Raw genomic sequence first — 24,818 nt, forward strand, 5'->3', positions numbered from 1 at the left:
TTATTTACACCTCTTCTTTTTTCTGCTTCATATGTAAATGTTCAAACCCTCTTTCACAGACCACCCATGCCCACACAACTTTTGCCTAATAGCTGCACTGGTTCAGTGACCAAATTCAACATAAAAGGGTCTTTGCAGAGAGGTCACTTAGCTAACGTGTGTAATCATCTTATTTGTTCACAATCCCTTTTGAAGGAGCTGAATGGTTGGCTCATCCAGGTCACTGCAGAGTCATCTAATTAATGTTTCTAAGATCTTGCTATCCTTATGCCCTCCTTGCTCCAGAACCTACCATGGCCCACTCATGACTATGCATAAACTCCATATTCCTTCACCAGTTTCTTAGTGTCCCCTAAGACTTCCCTATGCCATGCTTCTCCAATCCCTTTCCCCACTTCTCCCTCAAATGGCACAGTCACACCCTCCCCACAGCTGTTCTTTACATGGGGTCATTCATCTGCCTGTATCAGCCTACCTCGTAAAGTCTCATCCAGTCTGCAAAGTCTGCCTCAAATCTTAACTTTTTGGTGAACTTCTTCCCCATCATCTTTTTCCAATACAATTTCTCCTTACCTTGAGTTTTTACAGAGTCAGGTGCTTGAGGAGAGAGTTATTTTTTCTAAATTCCAAAAGTTTTGACTATTAAGGAAAATAGATGAGCAATGTAGAGTTTTGGTTTTTATTTTTTATTTTTGTTTTTATCATAAACCATAGAATAGGAGACAATGCATGATGACAACTGAATAGGTTTTGGAGATAAGAATCTTTTCTGGGGTATTGGTGAGGTGTTTGGAGAGAGGAACAGGAGAGGAGAGCACAGGAATTTAGAACTGGTATTGAACCCTGCTCAAATCCTGGGTTTGGAGGGTGGACATAGAGGCTCTTGATAGGATTGGGGTGTGAAGCCAGAGGGGCCACATACCTCCCTTCCTGAGGGACTTTGGGAGGAAGATACCCAGCAGGGTGCCCTGCTCCAACATGTTGGCTTCTGAAGCATAGAAATGGCCACACAATAATTTTGGCCAGAAAAGGGGCCTCGTCAAACATCCTCCCTCCCTTTCCACACAAGTCTCATTTGATTCCTGTGAGGCATGGATAAGACATAAAGGTTCTTAGGCAATGAGTCATTTAGAGCCTGATGGGTTTCACAGGGATTCACCTTGAGATGGGTCAGGGATCCCAAAGCAGATGCTGTCAGGTAGAGATTTCAAGTTTGAGAATAAATCAAGGGAGGAGTGGCCAGGTCTGAGAAGGTCAGCAGAGCCAGGGAAAGCCAAAGTGTTGGCCAAGATGGGAGGAGGACTCTTTCCTGGAGCCATCCTGGGCATGGCTTGTCCTGAGGGGATATATGGTAGGTTGTTCCTGTGAAAAGTGAATGTGGACCACTCAGTTATCAGTTGTGACAGTAGCCATGAAGGAAGTGAATCAAGTATAGTGAGGGAGGGTTGCAGGTGTGATGGGCTCCATTGGCAGCATTTAAGTTGGAAGCAGAAGCAAAAGGAGACGTAATTCAGGAGGAAGGGTCCTAGGCAGAGGGCACAGTGTTGGAAGGCTCTGGGAATAGAGAGAGCAGGTTGGGTTTAGGGAACTGGGGGAGATCAGAGCACTCAGCTATGGTGGCATGAGACAAGGTCAGGAAGGTGACCTGAGGTGGATCATGCAGGCCTTGTGACCCTAAAACGGAGTTTGGACTTTAACTCTCAGTGCAATGTGAAACCATCGAAGAGGTTTGAACAAAAGAGTGATACCATCCGATTTTTAAAAATATTATTGTGAAAGATTATTTTAAAAGATTATTGTGGCCATTCTGTGGAGCCCAGATCAGAGGTGGGGCTGGGGGGCAGGTTCTGGAATGGCAGCCTGGGGACAAGATCTTCCTACCCATAGAGGAAACCCCAATATATTCAATCTCTTTCTCTTCTGGCTCCTTAGCCCCAAGCATCCTTTTTGACCTAGGGTTTGATGTGGGACTGAGGTGTATCAACTTCCTTTTAGCAGTTCAGTTGAATACACTACATACTTCTTGAACATCTACATGTACTCATCCTTGAGCAAGGCACTGTAAGGGATTCAAGAGACAAAAACCCTATCTCTGTCCCCAAGGAGCTTTAAAATGACCTAAAGAGAAATGGCATTTGTTTATTAATCAAATAAAAAGTCATTTTCTAGCATCTGGACACTGGACTTAAGGGACGACTTAGATATGGTCTCTGCCCTGGAAGTGGTCATGTTCTTGGAAGATATACATTTAAAGAAAAGATTGTATAGTGTTACATAATAGTGGTACATGCTGAGTGTTAAGGAAGGAAGGTGTGTGTCAGGAAGCCTTAGAGGAAGTGAAATTTATGTTGAATCTTAACCAAGGGTTGGAATTGGCTAGAGGCTAAGAATTTCATTTCTATTCAAAGGAGGCTGCTCAATATGAGTCAACAGTGTGAGGTAGCTGCTAAGAAAGGGAGTACCATTTCGGTTGCATTAATGAAAGCACAGTTTTCCTGCTTTCCTGACTACAGAATTGTTATGTATAGATGAGGGTAACCCTCTTGAAGAGGGATGTCCATGTAGAATTGGATGGATACGTCAGTCTGGGACTTCTGAGAAGCAGATCACCAATTGGGATTAAACGTGTAATGATTTTTATTAAGGGAAATGCTTTGGGAGAATAATAGAGAGAGCCAGGGAAGGCTGAGAAAGCCATTGGAATGCAATATGTCTTACCCAATTGCAGGAGAGAGGGAAGAGAGGTTGGGTGGAAGTATTCTAGATTGTCATGCAGGCTGAGGAAAGATTGGGAAGGCCTTTGGGGAGTCCTCTAGCCAAAGTTAGCTATGAGCATCCTGTGTTTTCTGGGATTTAATTTCCATAATGCATTCAGTCATTGGCTGGCAGCCTAGGGGGAGTGTGGCCTTAGTGCAAACATGGTGGTGAATTTCTGGGGCTACAGCTGGGGCCCTTGACTGATAAAACTCCCTGTAGCTGGGGGTCTAGGAGGCTCACATGGCTGCCTGTAGAGAATGGCGGTAAGAAAACTCAGCCAAACGTGGGAAAGATGAGTGCAGTATATTTAGCCTGAAGAAGTCTCAGAGGTAACATTTATCATTCATGATTTTTTAAAAAGATATTTATTTGACATTTATTTATTCAAACGGCTATATGCTGGGGATGCCAACAGAAAAGAAACAGACCTTGCCTTCAAGGAGCTCATAGTCTAGTGGGGGCTGTAGATTGCACTGCGATGACTGGACAAACACAGAGCATTGGGAGCACACAGGGGATGATGTTGGGGGTGCAGGGTCATTGGATTCCTGGAAGGCCATGAGCTGGATTTGAAAGACAAACTGCAAGTTTTTAAGTGGAGGTAGCAAAAGATTCCACTAATATTCAAAGAGGTGTGGTATATGGGAAGACGTTTCATTTCCATGTGAATAATGTAATTGGATTATTTTGGCCCTCAGGTGTGGAAACTATGGGAAACAGATTTGGGATCAATATAAGCAAGAACTTTCTGATGCATGGAGCTTTGCAAAAGTGAGATTGAGTTGCCCTGGTGCATTTCCAGTGTGGCTCAGATGCCGCTGGGAAAGATGTTAGCAGGGATGGAGCCAGGTCAGGGGAGGGGGTGTGTGATTCTCAAGGTGACTGTTAAAGTCCTTCCCATTCTTGGGATTCTGTGATTCAAAGGAGCCTGTTCTGGAAGGCAGCCACTGGGGTGACCTTCTGTACCCTCCCAGTCACAGGTTGCACGCTCTCCTGCCATTTCTTCCTGGTCAGGGATGGAGACAGGAGGCCTGTTTCTTGGAAGGACCAATTTGAGCGTCTAACCTATGACACACGACAAAGGTCAGGAGTCCCAGGCAGTGATTTTCTCTGATCAGTGGAGAAATTTCTATCAGCACTCTTGAGTGTCCTCTCCTAAGAAGGAAGCAGGCCGTAAATATATACACACAATGCAATGTAATTGCATCAATGGCCTCCCAAAGCCTCTTTCCATCCTGGAGAAGCCCTCCCTGGAGGCTTGATAAGTATCTGAGAGGAAATAGACTGCTAATTAGCAAAGTTAGGTTACGTATATTCCTGACAATGTCCATTTTTTTTAAAGATTTTATTTATTTATTCAATGTACAATGATAGTCACACAGAGAGAGACAGAGAGACAGAGACACAGGCAGAGGGAGAAGCAGGCTCCATGCAGGGAGCCTGATGCAGGATTCGATCCCAGGACCCCAAGATCACGACTTGAGCCAAAGGCAGACGTCCAACCACTGAGCCACACAGGTGTCCCCAACCTCTCCTTTTTAAGTGAGGGAAGTGAAGCCCTAACATTGTATCCTTTTTTGAAATACTAAGTCTATCATCTCTGTATCTTTGTTTCCTTTCTGTACATGGAACACTCCCAAGGACAGACTCCTCAAATGTGGCAGAGGCTGCTGGTCTCCTAGCAGTATTCCTACTCTCTTTCTTATGAACAGAACCTTGGTTTGCCCTCCCGTGGCGTGTGCTCAGCCAAGGAACCTCATTGCCCTACCTTGCTTGCAACGAGTACTATCCATGTCACAAGGTTCTAGCTCATGAGAAGTAAGCTGAAGGTTTCTGGGAAAGCTCTCCTTCCTTAATAGAAGCACCCACCACTTCTTGCTTCTTCTTTTGCTTCCCTCCTGTTGCTTGGAATGCAGAATTTGTGAATGGAGATCATACAGCCATTGGGAGAGAATGAGAACGAGATTCTTACCCGAAGAATGGCAGAGAAGAAAGCTAGAAGTGCCTGGCTCCAGATAATCTACGTGGAGCTCTCCTCTACCTTCTCTGAGTTTATGTTATTTGAGGGAAATAAAAATTCCTGCCTAGGTAAGGCACTGCTCTTTGGAATTTGGGTTGTCAAATCCAATGCCAGATGGATAATGCTGAGTCAAAGCGAGAAAGCAAGATAGATCTTGGACTGCGGGAATCCCTGGGTAGCTCAGTGGTTTAGTGCCTGCCTTTGGCCCATGGCGTGATCCTGGAGTCCCGGGATCGAGTCCCGCGTCAGGCTCCTGGCATGGGGCCTGCTTCTCCCTCTGCCTGTGTCTCTGCCCCCCTCTCTCTCTATGTCTATCATGAACAAATAAATAAAAAATCTTAAAAAAAAAAAAAGATCTTGGAGCGCATATGTTCTGATTAGTATCTTCAATTGTCCTGGTCTCAGAGACCCCCAAATTCCGGACCTGAGGCATCTGTGGCTTCCTGCATGAAGACCTGGTAAAGGGAAAGGGCACTGAACTTTGGAGAGACCTAGGTTTCATGTCTATTTCTGCCATTTACTAGTTGTGTAATTTCTGACAAGTTGGATAACCTGTCTGGGGCTCAGTTTCCCTTATTGTAAAGACAGAGAGTCTGAATAGATCTCAAGGTTTCTTCCATTGCTCTAAGTCACTCTTTGTCTTCCCCTGTGACTGAGTCTACATAGAGAGTTCATCTGTGTAGAGGCACACTTCAGAGCAGTAGTTACAGGTTGGGAGGTTGTGGGTGGGACAAGTGTGAGAAATAGCTTTGCTTTTAGAGGCTATTTCTTGCTAAATATAATCCAGTTTGCTAAGGATTTCTTCATGCAAAATTCTTTGTATTTTTTGTGGGCTGATTACTGGCTTCGTTAATATAATTAAGCACAATTACAGAATTAGTACAGATCTATGTAATCAGGTACTAACAATATGTGATTAAGTAACTACATCTTATAATTAGAGACTTAAGCATGCAGTGCTACTTTAGAGTCCTTATTCTACTTTGTACAAAAGTTGTGCCAAATCTACACACAGATCATTTAAGACGTTCACTTTACCGCACAGTTGAATGGGTGCTTTTTATTCCTGTAAATTACTGACAATACATTTTCTCAAACCCTTTTAGATGGTAATAACTTTGCATTTTATTTTCAAATCAAATATATTTTTTTAAAAAAGTAATTTATGACTCAAAAATCAATTAGGAAAAAAAAATCAATTAGGAGGTTTGAGAAATGAAAGGAAAGAAATGCCAGGTTCATTTCAGATCACACAAAATCGAAGTTGTCTTAGAAAGAGTGATTTGAATTCTGGAAGGGGAAATCCAAAAGAGGACCGCTTGAATAACATTAATGTCATGCCATCAGTCTTTGGAATTAGAGTTTGACTAATTTTCCAGGTATCTTGTATGCATTTCATTTGCATCCAAATATTTGATACATTGCATTTTTATCCTTTGACAAAATCAAAATGGGAGTTCCAAGATGATGGAAATGCTCCAAATTTATGAGATCCTTAGTTTTTTCAAATGGGTTTGCAAGAATGGCCTTCCAGAGAAACTCAAAGGGAATCTTTTGCCCCCTTTCCATTCTAAAGAACATCATGTCCTATGACACGGGTGCAGCTGCCATCTTCTTGGTGGAGTAGAACACCAGTTGATATTTACTGAAGCCTTATGGCTTCTAATACTTCCATACAACTTGAGGGCAGCCCCTAACAGGTACATGAAATGTCCTAGGCTGGTAATTAGCATATTAATGTTGGTGCCGGTTCTACCATTGACCAGCGTTGTGATTTTTCTGTTTCCTCACCTGAGATATGTACTTAAAAAGTGGTTCTTTTTGTATATTTAGTAGGGTCAAATGGACAAAGAGTATGGAAAAGGGCAAAGAAAAATAGAAAACATATCTTTGTGTTAAGTTTTATTCTCTATTATTATTTGGGGGTTTGGAAGTTTTGTTTGTTTTTGTTTGTTTGTTTGTTTTTGCTTTCATTTTCTTTATTCAGGTCACTACTCCTCTTACTCATGAGGGTATACCTTTTTAAAGCTGGCCTTTGATGAAACACCCTCATTTTGCGGATAAATCTGAGCCCCAGAGAGGTCAATTGGTTTGCTTAAGGTACAGAATTAGCAAGTAACAGGGCTATTTTTTTTTAAAAGATTTTTATTTATTCATGAAAGACACAGAGAGAGAGGCAGAGACACAGGCAGAGGGAGAAGCAGGCGCCCTGTAGGGAGCCTGATCGGGACTCAGTCCCAGGACCCTAGGATCATGACCTGAGTCAAAGGCAGATGCTCAATCACTGAGCTACCCAGGCACCCAGTGATGAGAATTTTTAAAAGAAAAAGTTAGAAGTGTTAGCATGACATGACACAGTATGAATGAGAATTAAGGTTGATGAGGCTTCAGAGGTGCAGTCCATTTATAAATGGAGTCCAAACTTAAGTAATTGCATGTGAAGACACTGAAAAGTCTCATTAATTGATAATAAAGTGTATTCAATTTTTTGAATTTCTAAGGCAGTTTAGTATGTAATGCAAACTGCAATGAACATAGACAAGAGTAAAACCAAAGTATTGAAAGAAGAGAAGCCTCAATAGAAACTATAAGTTTGGGGTTTTGTTTTGTTTTTTGGGTTTTTTTTTTTTTTTCATTCCTTAGCAAGGAGAGATAAAGTAATAAAGAAATCACACTATATCATGCTTGTAGTTTGGCCTATAAGTTATACTTAAGTTAACTCCTCTGGAAATTATATATCCATTCCACCGAGTGGATTTAGTCATCCAAAATGAATCCTTTTATCATCCTTATCAAATCCTAAGGGAAAAGCACTCTTTCTACCAATTATAAGAAAAAGTTCCTGAAGCAGACTGACAAATCCAACCATTTCAGTTAAAAGTTGGCAAATGGTAACCACTAAAAGCCAAAGACATTTAAAAAAAAAGTATATTCCAACATGTGTTGCAAGCACATGGGATCTAGTGAATGTACAGACCATAGTTCTGGCTCTACCACCCAGCCTGCTCTAACCAAAGCCACTGAACCACCTCCTTTCATAGGGTAACATCTCTCATGTCTCTGTCTCTCATGAATAAATGAATAAAATCTAAAAAAAAAAAAAATTCCTGTCACTTTCCTGGTATTGGAAAAACCTGTTCTGTTTTGCATCTCTACATAGGGCTGAATTGCGCAGGCTTGTGCTGTGGCAATGAGAGGTTTCCTAACCCTGAATTTTGTTGATCAGATGAGAACAATAGCCAGAAAATGTAGCCATTGCCTGTAGAAGAGCGTCAAATTTAAGCCCACTATATATTGTTAAGTCAGAAATTGTGAAAGGTCTGAGATTTTATTCTGCATGCAAGCTAACAAGTTATCCTGCCATGGTGTGTTGTGTGTGTGTGTGTGCGTGCATCTGTGTATGTATCTATACTAACAGGAAACAGAAGGCTTATGGGTCATAGACAAACACAGCTCATTAGATAGAGCAAAGGCTGCACCGGTTCCTCAGGTCCCAGTCTCCCCATGGCGATACGGTGAGGGCTAGGTGGTAACTGCACATGTGGTAGAGGGCATTACAGCAGAGGAACCCCGCATAAGGAGGTTCTGATCTTATAGAGGCCCTTGGCAACCTACCTATCCCTCACTTCCAAAAAAGGAGAGACCTTACTTTTTTTCTGGAGGGTAAGTCAATCTTCTCTAGGCTGAAAAGCAGACATCTTAATTTTTACTGCCCTGAAATGTATCTGGGGAGGGATCTCTAAGCTTTACTATATAGGCCAGGAAACAAATCCTTTCTCTAACCTGAAGGGATACACTATTTCTAGTTTCTAAGGTTGTTTGCTATTCTAACAATCTCTTGAAGAGATAGTTTGAGATCTGCATAAACTCTAGACTGATGGAGAATTATCTTCCAACATATGTATAGGCAGCATCTTTCTCATAAACAAATAAATAATCAAAAAACCCCTCAAAACGTGGATATCTGAGGCCCCTCATGAACTATAGTATAAAATCTAACTCCTTAGCTTGGCATTCAAGGCTCTTCACTATCTGCCCCCTTTCTACAATTCTCCGTCTCTAATCCTCTGCTTGGACATAACTGGTCTTCTCATTGCTGGCTTTTACTTTCTATACAGTCTCTTCTTTATGGCCTTCGTTCATGTCTTCTTCTCTTGGGGTGGCCCCCTCATTTCCTTTCTAACTTTGTGAATTCCTTAGCATACTTCCAGAGCAAGTTCATCAAGGCTACATTATCATTCAGGCACCCATCCCTACAGTAATAGGGTAACTACATCTTCTTATCTGATCTAGTATGAAACATGACATCCATTCTATGCAGAATAAAGAGTGTCACCTGATTCACTGGCAAGGAGACTGCCACCCCCTGAGGACCAGGGCTCACCTATTTTAAGGTCAGATTGCAGTCGGGAATAGAATGGGCCACCCTGGTCTGTGGCTTGTTTAGCCTAGTGCCTCAGTTCCTTAAAGGCTGATTTAAGCAGGTTACTGAGAAAGCTAAGGTTGTAGATTTTATTCTGATCTTCTAAATTCTTCATGAACACCTGTCTGCAGTCTCTTTGACTATGTCCCACTTCCAGTGCCAGTCATCCTTCTCAAGAAGGGCTTGCCCAAGTTTCACACTGCATGAGACACACCTGATAAACCCGATTCAGTAGATTTGGGGAAGGCCCCCAGAATTTGTACTTCTAACAAGCTCCTGAGTTAAACTGAGACTGCTGGCTATTGGTTGACAGTTTAAGTAGCAAGGGTCTGATAATTTTTAGACATGAGGGTAAGTGTTTATGTGTACATGGGAATCTCTGCTGTTTACCTAGAAAAGAAGCCAGAAAAGGAACTGATATTTTCTCAGCATATTACATCATTGGCAGAATTTTTTTCTTTTCCATTTTACAGCTGGGAAAACTGAGATTAGAGAGGACTAAATCCTTCTGATAATAAGCAGAAGACTGGAATTCACAATCAAATCCCCTTATTCAGTATCCTGAGTCTGTCCACCACTCTAAGGTCAAGGTGTTTTTGGTGTGTTGACTAAGAAGTGGAAATAACCCCTTAGGCAAGCCCCAGACTCTGAATAACCACAAGGTGCTGTCAGCCAAGGTGCACGCTGGTGCAGGCAGCCAGGGGCATGTGGTCAGCATGGCTCTAGTTGATGAGAGCCTCCTTGGAACGCAAGACACTTGTAGACGGAAGCATGTTGGCAAGTTCACAAAGTTCTTGGCCTGCACTGTCATTTTCTCTGAATTATTCAAACTGTGTAATTCTCTGTTTAAGAACCTAATAGCTTTAAAAGCCTTTTTCTAATATTTATTCATTGCTGTCTTGATTGGGGTGTTTAGCTTTCAGCCAAATGGCGTACACAGGTGGATGGCGCATCACCAGGAAATAGCCTCATGGGACCAGGGTGTCCATAATGGTCTATAAAGAGAGAAAACAGTTGTCCCATTAGTCAAGGACTTAATCTGTGGCTGCGACCACTATCCTGGGGGCCCAGTTCTGGGTCTGCCCTTGGTTCTTTGACCTGGTGAAGACCTTTCACCTTGGTTGGGTTCTTCTACTGTTACAATATGACTTCAGTCAATTGAAGACATGTTTGATCAGACACTGTTTTGTTCGCAGCATTCAGTTAGGGTCTTTAGAGAGTATGAAGGTAATCAGGTAGGGCCTCTCATTTCAAGAAGATTGCAGTCTAGTAAATAGCTGTGTTCCTGACCACAAGATCAGTGAGGTTCAAAAGTCGTCTGTTCCACATCTTTTCACTTGTCTCTTCTGTGAGCACCTTACTGTGCACCAAGAACTAGCAAAGGCACTGAAGGAAGTTCAAGTCACTTAGAAGTACCCTTCCTAAGCTCATGAGCCTCAAGGTCTATGGAGAAACCTGTGGACTTGGGAGGACAAAATTAGCAATCACCTGCTAAACAATGATATGTCTGCTTCAAGTGAAATAGAAGCCAAAGGAAGAAGAAAACCTTGTGATGAGGGAGGGAAGAGAAGCCTTCTTGAGAGAGTGTGAGACTTCCATCTAGCAAGGAGAGGGGATTTGCCCTGAACAGCCCAGGTCAACAGTAATATGGTCCAAGCCACAAATGTCATTTTAAATTTTCTAGGAGCCACACTTAAAAAGTTATTTATTATTATTTTTTAGAGATTTTGTTTATTTATTCACGAGAGACACAGAGAGAGAGAGGCAGAGACACAGGCAGAGGGAGAAGCAGGCTCCCTGTGGGGAGCCCGATGTGGGACTCGATCCCAGGACCCCGGGATCACGCCCTGAGCCAAAGGCAGATGCTCAACCGCTGAGCCACTCAGGCATCCCCACATTTAAAAAGTTAAAAGAAACAGGTGAAATTAATTTTAATCTGTTTTATTTAACCTAATCCAAAGTATTATTCTTTCAATAGGTAATCAATGCAAAAATTGTCAATGAGATATTTTACTTCTTTTTTTTTCTGAACTAAATCTTTGGTGTACTGATAGGTGTAGTTTACACATCCATCCTGGTTTGGACTAGCCACAGGTCAGGTGCTCAGGAGCCACATGTAATGGTCAGTATAAGAGGGTGGGTGGATGAGCAATTCTGTGTAGTTGTGTTATTCCAAGATATATGATCTGGAGGATGGAACTGTGGGTGGGTGGGCTAGGTGGGTAGAAGGAGGCCCCGGTGCAGCCGCTGTAGGAGGGAAAAGCCCTGGGCCCGAGCAAGCAGACATGCTGTGGGAAAATGAAGACGAAAAACACATGTAAGTTCCAGGAACTTAAAAAACCTGGTGCAGGGAGGTACCCAGTTTTTCTGACACAACAAACAAATTCTAAATGGCTCTGGAAAAGAGGCCCTGAATAGGAACTGCATTTCCAGAGAAATGAGAGTCCTTAAAGCTGTCTGAATAGAAAATAAGGTTATCATTATGCCTTATCATTAGAAGAGAGAAGAATATTAAAAGGACTCAGTTCAGCTTGAATAAAAAAGATAAATTTCAAGTAAACTGGCATACAGTTTATCCATGACTGGATTTGCTGTAATAAAGTCAGCGAGGGAATAAGCTGGGTGATTTACAGGGAGCCTGCTTCTGTAAAATTTACAAACTGCTGTGATAAAATGTCACCTTTTATGATGCATTCCACCCGGGCTGCATATATAAAGGGCATTGCAATGGAAAGAGTTGCAAAAACAAAGCTGTAGTCTGGCTCCCCAGCTGCCTTTGTCTGCTTTTCCAGCAGAATTGGGGATTTATGGAAAGATGACCTAGTCACTCGCCTTTTACGGTTGTAGGATTGCAAACTGCCAGTGAAATGGCATCATTTCCTTTAGTTTTTATTTTGCCACCTCAGGGACTGCTTTCAATAATTTGGGCCAGGGAAGCTTGGGATGGGATGGGGTGGGGGAGGGTAGGACGAGGGAGGAAAAGACCCCAATTCCAGGGGTTCCCAGTGCAGTTGGGAAAGCAAGCATGCCCATGAGCGACTTAACACAAATGTAGCAGCTGTGAATTTTTAATACAATCCATGCCATAAGTCTTTACTTTTCCAGATCAAATTTTTATCTGTCATGAGTCTGCATCTGCCTGTTTGGTGGGAAATTAAATCTCAGCCATTAATGGGTGTACTTTATACATGAGTGAATCCTGGTACCCCAAACCGGGGTTGGAGCCAAGTCCTTGGGCCACGGAGTTTCCATCTTCACATTTGTCTTTTGCCTACACAGTGGCCATCTAGAGAGTGATCCTGTCCCTTTGCCTCCCAGTCCTCACACTCTGGGTGAAGTCATGGAGATACTCTTCCTATACCACTGCCTGCCATCCAGCAGCCCCCAGTCTCCTATCCCCACCCACGCAAGGTGTTGCCTGTCACTGAGGCCACTGGCACCTCTCCTCAGCCTCTGTCTCAGAGGAAACTTGTCTCCTCAAGCCAGTGGTTTCTCCCTCTCCCCTGTCAGCCCTCATATCCACCAGTCCCATGCAGTAACCTCAGCTCAGTCTTCCTCAGTGGGTCTGAAATATAAATTCTGTGTGTGTACACATGCATGTGTGTGTAAAGACCAACTTGGATCTCAGAAAAAAAGGCAATGTTGGCTCCTTTATCCTGAGGTGGATATAGGGAAAGCCATGTCTATACCATTTATTTTCTTTCTTAGTAATTCACCCAGTTATACTAGGTAGACAATGATGAATGCTATAATGGGACTAGAAGCACAGTGCCTGGGAATTATCAAGGGTGAGAGAGATTACTTCCAGCATGGAGGAACCAAGAAAGGCTCCAAGGAAGAGGTGAGATGCAATCAGAGCTGTGAAGGACGCGAGAAGTTTGCTCTGGAGGCAAAGTCAATTCACAGGTGAAAGCTTGAGCCAGGCCTGCAGTGGGGGTTGGGAGTTGGGAATGGAGAAAGGGGGGCATGGGGCCATGGTGAGAACATTTGATTTGTGTGGGCGAGGTGAGAGGCTAGGGAGGAGGAAGTGAGGCTAGGGCTAGGGTTTGGATATGTGGAAGAGGGGGTTGGTGGTGGTTGTATTGGGTGCTAAGTGGTATGAAAAATAACATGGCTATATCAAGTACTTAAGCTCATTCTTGGCAGTTCTCAAGTAAGGGAAATAATTTAGCTTATAAAACTGGATATGTGGGTGGCACTGAAAACAAGAATGCTTTCCTCAGACACTGCCACAAAAAGTGCTTGTCTACCAGATATCAGTAAAAATCCAGGCTGTTGTAGCCAAACAGGATTTGGATAAGTTTATCCAAGGTGTGCTCCTTTATATTAATCAATACACAATTCCCCATTGCACTAAGGGCCTGGGGCAGCATGCATCACTGAGATCCCTCCTAAGACCCCAATCCCTGCCCACTCCCCTTTACCACTTCCTCTGTTGAGCAGACACTAAGGCACCTCCTCCCCACATCAGATCTGGGTAATCCTGGGAACAAGGGAACCAGTCTCTCAGTGGGCAGAGACAACAGAGGCTCCTGGGGTTGCATGGGTCAAGAAGGCAGGCTTGCTGCAAGGAAAACACCAAGATGTGGTAGTGGAAAACCATAATTACTGTCAGTACCAAGTTGTGAACAAACAAAATAGCAAGTAAGTGGGCAGCCCGAGTGGCTCAGCGGTTTGGCGCCGCCTTTAGCCCAGGGTGTGATCCTGGAGACCCAGGATCGTGTCCCATGTTGGGCTCCCTGCATGGAGCCTGCTTCTCCCTCTGCCTGTGTCTCTGCCTCTCTCTTTCCCTCTCTGTGTCTCTCATGAATAAATAAAAAAAATAAATAAAATATTAAAAAAATAGCAAGTAAGCAGTCCACTTAGAGACAAGGTTTAGCCAGCAGGGGCATACTAAATTCCCTTAGTTATGTGCTGCTTGGTATACAGTGCTGAGTGGGCGTGGGGATTTATAGTGACTGTAGGCCTGACTTTCCAATAAGGGAATAGCATTGGCTGGTTTGAACTTCAACTTCCCCTGAGATATGAACCCTCTTAGCTGGAGGAGGGAAATACCAGTTTCCCTGTTATTATGCTATTCCTTGGTCAGAAGGGGCCTGGGGATGGTCCCCTCCGTGTGGTCACAAGTGGTCACATCTAGACAGGCTTTCACATCCCAACTGTTGGGCTCAGTGCTTCTACGCCTTGGTTTCCTTCATTCCCAAATCGTCAGGCTTTGGGAACTGTCCATTAAGGATCTGTCACTTGCAAAGATGTATCTCCCAAATTAAGAGTTTAACTAGATTTCATTCGGGGAATTGAACAAGAATCGGCAATGATTTAGCTTATAAAACTGTTAGTTTAATGGCAGTGTAAGACGATAGGCCTGGAAGAGGCTTTTTACTATCATAAGATGAGAGTTAGTATGGGTTGTTCTGACAGATTTACTGTTGTTTTAACTTAATAAGCTATTTCTGTTTTAGCATTGTTACTGTTTCCGTGGTTATAGGACACTCTGTATTGTTTTATTATATTACCCTCCCCCTCTTTCATGGTGGCATTTTTCTCTTTGCTGAGCTTGTAAATATACACATTTCTTCTGATCCTCCCAATCCTTCCAGGCACACGTAGAAACAGGGCAGTTTCTCAAGATATGGGGTGGGATTTGCCCCTGCGCATCCCTTTCTTTCTTTCAGCTCATAAGGACAGGCTTCTCTTGAAGTCAGGATTCTCCCAACAAATTGTTTTCATGACTTCCCTAAAGCCATTCAAATAAACATTGTATTTATCAGGTTTTATGTTTGTAAAGCATTTTTAGCTTTAAAATCTATTGTCTTGAGTGATCTTTGTGGCCACTCTGTGTGGTGTGCTGCACGGAGGATGAGGATGTATTACTATCTTCATTTCACACACCGGGAAGAGGAGTTCTAAGAGGATAAATAAGTTGCTAAGGATTGTCTACCAAGTCAGGGGCAGAGCTTGGACCAGAATTCAGATTTCCTAGTCAGAGGTCAAGGTAGTTCCCAGGAGAGAAGGCTGGGTTGAGGCAGAAGGCAGTAAGGACGGATCATCAAAGGAGTAGCCAGTTGGCTGTGGAATACTCCATCACTGGTTCCATTACCAACTCAACAGATGATACAGAACCTTAGCCTCCTCTTTTTCTCTCTTTGTCTTCCCCGAGACAGAAATTGCAGCTGGGAAGCAAAAAATTAAATCTATCACCTTCTCTGGCACTGGGCAGTCTCGTCAATATTTAATAGGCAACAAGTTAGTAAAAAAATCATCTAGACTTGAAGGAAACTCTCAAATCAAGTAGAGAAAAGGATGGAAGAGAAGTAATAAGGCACATTGTCAGGTACATTGTCTTAGTTAATGCCTTTAACCATCTGGCAAGGTAAGTGGATCCTAACTTATAAAAAGGAAACCTGGGGTTCAGAGAGAATCAGAGACATCTTTGGGATCCAGCAACCAAACATGTGGCTAGGGTTTCCATCATTCTTGCCAGCCTGTGGTCTTGTCCACCTTTATTTCTGTTTTTTTGTTTTTTTTTTTCCTCCTCAGGTACTCAGGAGCCTCTATCTCTAGTGAGAGTCCCCATCCTCTCCCAGGACCCTTTAAAAATCTACCAGTATCTGATTGGAGTAAAGATATCTTAAATATATAAAGGGTCAAGAAACCCAAACCTTTTGCTAATATTTACCTTTAAGAAAGATTAAGTAAATTATTCTCTTAGATTGATTTCTTTTTGGAAGATAATCCAGAATAGAAAAGACTGGTTCCAGAGCCTCAGGCAGTCAGTCAGGCTGGGGCTCCCATCCTCATATGTCAGCATCCATCAGCTGCTGGTTCCTCGGATATAATGCAAAGATCTTTTCTAGTTCTAACTTTCTATGTTCCTATGACTGAAATCATCCGAGTTTGCCTTGATCTGGGCCTGGTGCCTGTGCTCCATTCAGGAAGGGCATGAGCACACCTGTGCTGCCCGTCTATTTCTTGAAGTTGGCTTCTCCTCCCTCCTGTGGATGGTCTCAGTCACAGCCATTGGAGAATCTCCTGCTCCAAAGTCCCTAACCCAGCTTAAAATCCAGAGTGTAGCGAACAGGGCTTTAGCCTATCACAGTTCATATTTTCTGTTATGTCTCTTTCTGACTTTCCCTTCCTCTGTAATGCTCTCTTGTAAGATTTGTGGGATTTGAGTTTCACAATGGTAGAGAGAGAATGCTTTTTGTAGAGACTGGAAATTCTCTCTGAAAAGATCAGTTTACCTCTCTAGTTTACTGTGTCTTCATACAGTGTCAACTCTCTTTCCCTTCTTCCTTCTTTTCTTTTTCTTCAATTCCTTTTCTTTTCCTTTCCTCCATCCTTTTCCATTCATGCATATGTTTTTTTTATTGAGAACTTTTCTTTGTGGCTCCTATCAGAGGGAATGGTAAGTAGGATGGATCATGGAGGTCATCCTAGGGTCTGTGCCCGGTGTGGTTCAGAAGTGCCAGAACTGCTAACTTGGGGGTTGAGCTTCCTGATTTCTGTTATTTCAGGAGAGCATTTTTACTATTATTATTAGTCTTCTTTTTTTCTGTCCTTTCAGCATCAGCATTCCTGGCTCCAGGAGACTATCTGATTTATCACCAATATTTTAATTTTATCCAATTCTGCTATTTCTTTGAGCCCCAAGTCAGCATCCCAAGTCTCAGCATCATAATTTTGAGAAGAGAAGAGATAGAGCAGGGGCCTAGGCTCCAAAATGGCTGGTTACAACTCACAGTAATTATTCTGTAAGCACTGAATTGAATTTACACTAAAAACCAGCCTCCAAGGCCAAGGACAAGACAGATTTTGGGCAATGATTATGGATCCCAGACAATAAGGAGCTGCCAACATTTTTGAGGAAGGAATGGATATAGTCAATGTATTACTTTATGAAGTATTTACTGAGATTTTGAGATACTTCAGGTCAGTGACTGTGCTTGATTCATCCTTGAATCCTTAATGCAGAGCTCAGCACTGAGCTTATAGATGCACGAATACTTTGAGTAGCATTAATGAATAAATGAATGAAAAAATATGTGCACAGCACTGATTGTAGAGAGGAGAAATCAGAGGCTGAGAGCATTTTCAAAAGGCTTTTGTAATACTGTGATAAAATGACAGGGTGATTGATCACATATGGAGGGAAGGAAATAATAAAAACTGATTTTAAGTTTATTATTAAAACTTTGGAGAATGGAGACACTAAGTCTTTAGAGACATGGGAGTTCGATAAAGGAGTTGGACTGAGGTGGGGAGAGGAGGTGCAGCATTTACACAGGCATGAAACTGAAGTGGTACAGGGCTTGCAAATGAACACATGGTATAGGCAGCTGGAGAAACAATGGAGATCGGGACAGAGGTTAGAGCTGGGGGTGGGGATGTTGGAGTTGTCTTCTAGCAGGTGGTGTTCTCTGTGGGAGGAAATTAGATATCCGATGGAGGGAGTGCAGAGAGGGTAAAAGAATATCTGAAAAATGTGACTTGATGAGAAACTATTGAGTCCTTATATGGGACTGATGGGTTAGTCTAAATATGCTCCGGTGACATAAAAAGCTACATTAGTTTTGGTACCACTTCCAATGCTATCCACCAATTCCTAATGCCCACTATTTCAAAGTAGACCTGTCTGAAAGCAAAGGATGAATCTTTATACATGGTATAGAGATCCCCTCACTCTTCTACCCACTCATCCATCCACTGACCCATCCATATCCATCTACCTCTCCATCCATCCATCCATCCATCCATCCATCCATCCATCCTGTCATCTGCCTGCCCACTCACTCACCCACCCGTAACCTCTGCAATATTTATTGAATAGCTTTTGTAGGATGGGCTAAAGAACAGAGACTTTTTAGCACTGCTGATAAATCTTAACACCCAGTTGATATTAAAGAAAATTTTATTTGGAGCAAAACTGGCAAGCATCATTAAACCCTGAAACTGATGTTTGGACCTTTTCTCCTTACTTTTGCAGCCCCTGGGGAAATAATGCTGAGGAGTCTTCAGGGATCAGATGTCAGCTCTGTAAGTGTTTTATAAGCCATAGCAGTGAGCTTTAGGCATTCCCACCTTTTTTCTGTCCCTTAGCAATTCCATCCTTATGTTTTGTCCCCTGAGTCTACAACATGATCATTTCCTTGACCATGGAAAATACAGTGATTGATATCTTTAATATGGATGGTTGATCTATGAGCAGAGAGAGTCTAGTTTAGGGGATATAGGGAATGAGCTATTTTGTGGATAGTTTTCATTTCACAGGATAATAGGGAGAATGTGCAGGGGTGAAGTCACCTAAAGGAACAGAAGGATAAAATTCTGCTTGGCCTTTTACTTAGGTCTGGGATGGCAGGAGGTCTTTCTCTATCCCTTTCTTCATCTTTCTTCTTCCCTCCTCTATCCTCCCACCTTTTCTTTTCTCCTCTCTGTGGAGTTAAATCACTGGCCTATGGTACCTCAGCCTTCTTAAGAGTTCAAGGTATACTTTGACTCCACTTTGATGAGGATGAGGGCTGGGCCAGCTCAGTCTCCAACTCACTCGTGCCCCAGGTCCCTGTCCTGCTACACCAGAAATGGAAGGTCAGGATGCTTTGTGTCTATAGCAGGGTGGAAAATTCACTTCTTCTCTGCTTAGAAGTCATTTTAGGGAGCTGAGAGCAATTTGTAAGGGCCACACTTGCATTGAGTCTGCCCACATGAATCCCAGTAGCACCAACACCTCCCCATGTCTACCTTCTTTTCCTTCTGGTCCAGATTATATTAAAGTATGACACCCCGCAACCTACGGTGCCCTTGTGTTGATTTTCTTCTATAACCACTCCTTCTTGAGCCTTTCTGCTCCCAACTTGGAGTAGCTCCTGCCCAAGCCTCATCTTCCCAGTTGATATCTTGGTCTGCAGTACAACTCCCCAAGACAAAACAAAACTTAGAAAAAAGTCAATAACCCCAGAATTCCATTCTCTGATGATCCTTTTATAGCTGGTGGGGAAGTAGGGAGCCCTTTCTTTATAGAAGGAACTTAGAGTGAGATGCTTTACCTCCAAGGGTTTACAGGCACTGTGGTTGGCTCATGGGGAGATATTTTGGTAGAGACTCTTCTCAGAGCCCCTCTAGGTACCCTGGCAAGGCTGGTCATTGCACAAGTCATTATGGTTAATAGCATGGACTTTGGAATTGAATAGCCTTGATTTGAATCTGGTTTCACCACTTTCCATCTGTGTGATTATTTATTTATTTATTTATTTATTTATTTATTTATAAAATATTTTATTTATATTCATGAGAGAGACACAGAGAAAGAGAGAGGCAGAGACAGAGAAGCAGGCTCCATGCAGGGAGCCCAGTGTGGGACTTGATCCTGGGGCTCCAGGATCATGCCCTGGGCGGAAGGCAGGCACTAAACCACTGAGCCACCCAGGCATCCCCATTTGTGTGATTTTAGATACCATCTTTTATTTCTCTAAGCCTCTATTTCTGCATTACCTAAATGCTGATGGTACCTGTCTCATAGGGCTGATGGAAGAGTTAAATGAGATAGTAACAATAGCTCTTCACCTATGGATGTTTAGTGTGTGCCAGGAACCAGTCTAAGTGATCTCTATGAGAATTATATAATTTAATCCTTGCAATAACTGTATTATCCCCATTTGATAGCTGAGGAAGTTAAAGCTCAGAGGGGTTAAGTAACTTTCCCAAGGTCACAGAGTTAGCAAGCGGCAGAGTTGAGCATGGCTTTGAAAATATACTTTTATGGCTATGCTCTTGAAAGGTTCATCATACTGTCTCCTAGAGTATGAGGCTTCAGCCCTTGACATGAGGTTAGCAGTCAGTAGCTGTCAACCATTATCATACAGACATCTCCTGAAGTCCTATATTTTTCAGTGCTTTTACTTCTTTATTCACTCATTCAGTTTCTGGGAATATAAGTTCCACATGGGCAGGGATAGAATTTTTGCCTATTTCATTTACTATTGCATTGCCTGTGCCTGGAACAGTGCTTGATATAGAAGAGGCACTCAGCATATTTGTAAACAAATGCATCTGCTCACTCATCCATCTATCTGTCAACAAAGGGATATTGAACACCTACTATGTCCCAGTTTCTGTGCCAGGTGCTGGGATAGGGTATAGTCTCTGACCTTGAGGAATTCATAATCTGGCAAGGGGAACAGATTTGTGAACTGCTAACTCAGTTTCAATATGGTGTATCTAAAAGTGTTACCTGGGGTGAATGGAGAGGAGAGCTTTCTTTTCTTCTGGGATGCTGCCTAATTTTCACTTCATGTTGCCACCTCATCTCTCTCTAGTGAGCAAAGTCCTCTCTATTAGAATAAGCTTGCATCCTGCAGAAAGGAGGAGGAGAATGGATAAGGCTGGAAGTATTTTGCTGTGCAGACTGTGCACTGCACAACTCTAGGGGGGTGCCATTAATGTAGAGTCTGATGGGAATTGTGTCATCATAGTTGTGCTATGTGGCGGCTCTCTAACAACTGTCTTTAAGGTCACCTCTGAGTTTTTTAGCACCAGGAAGACTGGAGGTGATTTACATAAAGTCTATAAGGGCCCCTCCCAATGCATTTTCTGGGTCCCAGTGACTTGGGTGGAGAGGTAGAGCACAGTCCAGTAAACAGTGTGAATAGTAATCTATTGCTAAAGGGAGTGAATTTCATTGGGATCCTGTTGCTGTTTAAGCCTAATGGGGCACAGGCCACGCCAACATCATTGACATTACCAGGGATGTGACTATGACCTCCTAGTTTCTCCTTATGCAACCTTAGACCCCTTTTATTTGCCACATGTCCTCCACTCAGTACCATATTGTGGCCTAATAATATGGGCTGCAAGTCCAAGGCTTGGCAACCTCATGGATTTGAAATGAGCAGGGGTTTTTTTTGTTTGCTTGTTTGTTTGTTGTTTTGTTTGTTTTTGTTTGTTTGTTTGTTTTTGAACATGCTTTCCTAGGCCTCTTCTACTGAGGTTTGGAAGGAAGCTTCTGAAACTCATTTGCTAGGGAACCCTAGGATTTTAGCAGAAGATTTTTGAAAACACAACGCCTGGCCCCAATGGGAGGACAATGCCCCAATTATGGGCTTTAAGACTTGCTGATTAGGCTGCACCCCTTATAATAGAGCTTATAGACTTGCCCTGCTTCTGGGCATGGGGCTCCATATAAGGTTTGTGGTGGTAAGATGGAGCCTCATGTTGAGTGCCATTTCCCAGCAATGGCTGTATCCTAGGGAAGGTGGGGTGGCGGTTATTTGTGTCATGGGCCCGGCAGTTTGAGTTCCCCAACCTGACCCATGGTACCAAAGTGCTCTTGTCAATTCAGAGAGCCTTTCCTGGAGAAAGAGAGGAGTGGGTATTCCTGTTTTGTACCTGGAAGCCATAGTCACCCATGTTCTTGTCTATATGCTAGTATAAGGATGCTTTGTTGTAATAAAGAACGCTGACTTTGCAGGCAGGCAAGCTTGGTTAAAATCTTCACTGCTTGCTAAACTTGTGATTTTAGGCATGTTAATTAACATGGGCAACCTTCATTTTTCCCAAATGTAAAATATATGTAATTATGCCTGTGTTGAAAGCTTTTGTAATAATACAGAAAATGCCCACCTTGCCTTAAATAAGATAATGTCTGTTATGGTGCTGGAAATGAGAGGCATAGGGCAGAGGTGGGATCTAGAAGCTTCTCTCCACTGAAGGGGAGAGAGAGGGGCTCTCTGCAGTGGCTGGGAACTAGGGAGTAAAGAGAGAAGCTGGCTTTCACTGCCAGGCTGAGAAAGTACCTCAGGACCCCCTCCCGCCCCCCAACTTCTATCTGAGAATAGTAATGGGTTTGGCCTCCCCTACTCAGGACCTCCTGGAAAGCTGAGGCTCATGCTTCTTTTCTCAGTGCCAGGGCATCAGGGGATGAGCTGCTGCTACTTTCCTCTGCATTTCCCCAGCACCCTCCCTCCCCATCCCCGCACCTCCTTAGGAAGGAGGAGACCTTAGCGTTGGAGCCCTAAGCAGTTTGTGGGACAGACTCCCATCCAGGCACAGGAATGTGCCAGCAGGGCCGGGCTTATCCAGAGCCTGGTGGAGGCCTCCTGCTGGGGTTGCTGCAGCTGCCGCCTGGGCTGTTTGATAAGGGAAGATGGCAGAGATAGAGGGAAACCTTCCTGTTAGTGCCTGTAAATAGCTGGCTGCAGATAACATGCCTGTCCGTTCCTAGCCCGGAGTGTGACAAGACTGGCTTTGTGTGACTCAAATTAATTCTGTGTGGGTCTGGTTGGTAGGGGTGGGGGACAGTGCCAACAGGAGGAGAGGGGCTTGGGCGGGACTCAAACTGACATAAAGGGTGTCTTGGGGGCTTTCCTCTTGCCTCTCTCCATGACCTAGTACTTTAGGATTTCCCCACAACGCCTTGCCTTGAGGGTTAGCCTGGGTGAAGTGGGACTGGGATTACCGCTGATTTTGGCGGGGGGGGGGGGGGGTGGTGGGTAATTCTCTCCTCGAATCCCAAGGCTTGTAAAGATGAAACAGCTTCTGCTCAGAGGCCACTGCCCACTGTTGGGTCTGCACACCCCAAGCACATGGCAGCAGGACTACACAATATCCTCAGTGCCTCTGGGAAATATCCCAGCTCACCTCAAGGCATATCTTTTGGGGTCCTTAATCCTTCAGCTTTTTTTGCTTCTCCTGGTATGTGAGAGCCTGCTGGTGAAGCTTGTGTAGTCCCTCCTACAAATTGCAGTAAATGATACGAAACACCCAGTGTGTGCAGTGCTGTTCTTGACGCATCTTCTGGTGATGGTTCACTTTTCACAGCAGACGTTCAGGGTAGTTATTTTTATCTCGTTTTTCCAGATGAGAAAGCAGGCCCAGAGAAAGTAGGGATGCGCCTAGGGCTATCTATGCAGCTTGGCAAGAGGTCCTGGACTGTTTGGTTTCAAAGCTCCTTTCACCCTGCTCTAATCTCCAGCTGAACAACGAAATGTTACCTGTAAGGGATGGGATAGGATGGAAGAATCAGAATTTCTGGGGAGTGTATTTCTGTTAAAAAGCATATTCAATATTAAAATTATTTTGGCTGGTTTCAGTCGTGATACTTGTGATAATAAATAGTCATGCATAAAATGTGTGTTTATCAAAAAGGAGTACACATTAACATTTTTTGAAATATAAAACTTAACAGTAAGAGGTGAGTGATGAACATAAAATGTCTGACCTTTCTTAGAATATTTTTTAATGTTAACATGTGGCAATGACAAAGCAATAATGCAATTTCTATAATGGGACAGGCTGATGAAGGAGAGAGATTTTAGGAGCCAGGGGATTCCTGGGAAGTGTCTCCACAGAGCCCAACAAGGACTTTGAAAGCATAATGGGGAAATTAGAGTCTTCAGTGCCCCCGTTGACCTTCCAGGTGGGAACTGTCTCCATGAATGCTCTTCACTAAACTGCTGTCAGGTGGTGTGTTTGTGGTGGGGACTCTAGGGGATGGGGGCGTGGAGGATAATGGACAAAAGACCTTGTTCGGAATGGAGAAAGAACCCATTGGGCCATTTTGTTCTATCTGTCCAGGAGGACCTGATTGTGGGTATATTATTTTGATGTAGAACCAGTATGAGGAAAAAGCAGGGCTTGTGTGGGAAAGAGAACACTACATTTGGTTGGAGGTGGGGGAGTGGAGATCTCTCTCTGCCCCTGAAGGAATACTCTGGCAGGCTCGGTGGCTTTTACACTCATTCTTAGGAAATGCAGTCCAATGGACTCTATCAGTTATGCAACTCAATTCAGGAATTAGAATAATCAGTCAAAAATAAATCTTAAAATTCCAAACTTGACTAACATGAAATATTTCCCTGCCCTTAAGCCCCATGATTGGACCTGCCTCACCCTGGAAGTCTTCAAGTGGGAATGAGGACCTTGCCTTATGCTTCTCCTCTCTCCCTCAACTTCTGATTGCTATTTTGATCCCCTGGGAACTGGTTAGAGAAGAGGGGAAGTAATAGCTGCTTTTCATTGGCTGAGGTTTTTTTCTGGTCTGGAAAGTGGCTAAAGAAGTCTTTGTTGAGGATACTCTTTGTAGGTTCTTTGAGTTTTCCCTGCTGGGCCCCATTTCCTTATCCTGTTAGGCCAGGTGTTCCTTTGGAGTTCCTTCCTTCGCTCCCAGACATTGAGTACACCTCCGTGTCTTTCAGCTGAGGTCTCCCCATCCTTATAAGCATACGTCTCAGTGTCCATGATGAACTCATGTCCATTTTCTTTGTTGGGTAGGACACATGTGGTTCATGGGGAGAGCTGTATTCTTTGGAAGTACAGGCTCATCCCAAGGCAGCAGCCTCTCTCGGCTCTCACCAAGCAGTTGCTCTTTTCTCAACTTCAAAATTTCCTGGGCAGGCATCAGACCGCAGTCTGCAGTCCTCATAATCTTCCTAGAGGTGAATCAGGAGTCTGTCTTTAGCATCCTTTAGTTGGAGAAATAACACTTTAGAGATTCCTCAGTGGTTGCTTAGAGCTTTTTTTCTAGTGAGTTGTTAGAGACAGCACATCCCTATCTCTGAACAGAGAGTGGGGTGGGGAATTGCAGCCCACAACCCCTCTCTAAAGAAATTTCTCAATCAGCTT

At 43.4% G+C, this 24,818-nt stretch overlaps 2 long non-coding RNA genes across 6 annotated transcripts in view; one reads left to right on the forward strand and one right to left on the reverse strand.

Moving 5' to 3' along the window:
- The first annotated feature begins 6,360 nt into the window (after positions 1-6,360).
- LOC111097748 overlaps positions 6,361-24,818 on the forward strand; it is a 101,904-nt gene continuing 83,446 nt past the window's right edge. For 2 of the 4 annotated variants that reach the window (XR_005365971.1, XR_005365968.1), the window contains exons 1-3: positions 6,401-6,477; positions 12,909-13,106; positions 18,187-18,236. This is a non-coding gene — a long non-coding RNA (uncharacterized LOC111097748). Of the gene's footprint in view, positions 6,478-12,908; positions 13,107-18,186; positions 18,237-24,818 lie in introns of all 4 variants that reach the window. The other 2 variants (XR_005365969.1, XR_005365970.1) reach the window with 1 other exon arrangement.
- LOC111097746 overlaps positions 19,555-24,818 on the reverse strand; it is a 36,840-nt gene continuing 31,576 nt past the window's right edge. For both annotated transcript variants that reach the window (XR_005365964.1, XR_005365963.1), the window contains exon 3: positions 19,555-23,188. This is a non-coding gene — a long non-coding RNA (uncharacterized LOC111097746). The remainder of the gene's footprint in view (positions 23,189-24,818) is intronic.

Source organism: Canis lupus, chromosome 10 (assembly GCF_011100685.1).
Source record: "Canis lupus familiaris isolate Mischka breed German Shepherd chromosome 10, alternate assembly UU_Cfam_GSD_1.0, whole genome shotgun sequence".
Lineage (NCBI taxonomy): Eukaryota > Metazoa > Chordata > Mammalia > Carnivora > Canidae > Canis > Canis lupus.